This window comes from Vidua macroura, chromosome 14, assembly GCF_024509145.1.
Source record: "Vidua macroura isolate BioBank_ID:100142 chromosome 14, ASM2450914v1, whole genome shotgun sequence".
Lineage (NCBI taxonomy): Eukaryota > Metazoa > Chordata > Aves > Passeriformes > Viduidae > Vidua > Vidua macroura.
This window is the reverse complement of record NC_071584.1, coordinates 21453376-21455180: the sequence shown is the minus strand read 5'-3', so window position 1 is coordinate 21455180 and position 1805 is coordinate 21453376. Positions and strand designations below refer to the sequence as shown.

The window sequence follows — 1805 nt, the reverse complement described above, 5'->3', positions numbered from 1 at the left end:
CAGAGTCCTGAAATATTTCCAGACGGCTCACAAGCACAGGAAACCTGGTCCATCAGCCAGATGGTGATGGGGGTTTGGCATACTCCGAGTAGATCGCCTAAAACGCACAAATGAGAATGGAGGCTTAGAGTTGCACCAGAAATTGAGACCTGAGCGAGAACAACTGCTTCTGCAACCTGCTCACCTTGATTGCTGACATCCGGATTTAATGCCTAAATATAAAGACAGAAAACAGTGCTCTAACACACAGTCGCCATTTACACTTCCGCTGCAGAGAGAAATGGTGACTGACCCACCCAGGGAACCCCCTTCTCCAGGGATGGGGCCCTCTGCCACGGATTTAATCCGCCCGCATCTGAAAGAAAGTTAAGGACAAAAGTCAAATAGCTGCAGGATAACTTAACAGCTCCAGACACCTTACGTTAATCTAAGAATACCATCTAGAGTCCAACTATACCCTGCATTACAAATTTCAAGTCCCTGGGACTTGTCTTATTACACCAGGCAATGCAGCAGGGCAGAACAGCTTCGGGACAAATAGGTGCTTACACCCGTGACACAGGACAGGACGTGACAAACGAGGGGACGCTAAAGACAAACAACGCATTATGTTAATAAGATTGTGACAGAAGGATGATAGAAATCTTCCTGGCAAGAAGAATAATGGCAAGGACCGAGAGGATGCCGAAAGAGTTGCCTGATGCTATGGCAACAGTGGATGGCGGAAGCTCTAGGGAGCAAAAGAAAAGACTGACAGAGTGACCTGTTAGAAGAACTGTTGGTCACAATGATCGAGTTGACCATGAGACAATGCTACATTTAGAATGCTCTCTGTATCCCTACAATCTTATAAGCACCAGGAGGTTACAACTCATGGCTGGAAAGGATGGACGGTGATATTGCTGGGAGCAAGGCCTCAAAAGTCATCTGACTCGATGCTTCTGAACTGGGACTCGGAGACGTGGCCGAGGCCGCCGGGAAAAGAACAAACTGTATCGGCGTCGTGCCGAGAAGCGCGAGCGTTCGAGAACCTAGAGATCGTGGCCGATGCTTGCGGTAAGGCCCTCGAGGGGAAAAGGCAGATACCTGATCCGAGGCACCCCAATGATACGCTACGAAACACAGTACACGGCACAACACGACACAGACCGGAACTGTTCTGCACTGCACACCCCACAGCTGCAATCAAAAGTAGGGCCTCTCCCTTGAGCTGTCCTAAAAGCCCCTTAGAGGACATCCCTTTACCCTCTGCTAATTTTTAAATCTGTCCCAGGAATTTCCAGTCCACTACCCGACGATCATCCCATCTCCAGGCCGTGGCCCGTGACTTATCTTTCGGATGACTGGCGACGTGAATCCACGTTGGACCTGAAATGAGTCGGCCTCGGAAGGCCCCGTGATCGCCGGTTATCCTCTTAGTGAGCTACAATAAAGAACACCAAAATCAATGCGTGACTGTAGTGCTATGTGGGCCAAATCACAGCGAGTCAGCTCCTTGACCTCTCCTAAGTATGCCTAGGTCCTCAAGGCTCCAGCTTCACCCTGGGTCCGAGGCCATAGCTGTTATGACTAGCACCTGGGTTAGAGAGATCCAAAGTTACATGGTATTTCTGTGAGTGCTGTAGATGAGCTGGGGTGCTCTAAGACACGTGAATGCCTCTGCCGTACTTGCTAAAAACCTTGGGGGGGTCCTCAAATAGACACCATTTCTCACCCTGCTGCCTTCAAACCCCCCCCTCCCCCAATAACTCCTAACCAGACATCTACTCACTCTCCCTCTCCTGGTCACAATCCTCAACTTTACT

At 49.9% G+C, this 1805-nt stretch overlaps 1 long non-coding RNA gene across 1 annotated transcript; it reads left to right on the top strand.

The window, feature by feature from the left end:
• The first annotated feature begins 796 nt into the window (after positions 1 to 796).
• On the top strand, positions 797 to 1448 carry LOC128814610 (uncharacterized). The gene is made up of 2 exons (XR_008439422.1): positions 797 to 1056; positions 1274 to 1448. It is a non-coding gene; the product is annotated as an uncharacterized LOC128814610 (long non-coding RNA).
• The last annotated feature ends 357 nt before the right edge of the window (positions 1449 to 1805 follow it).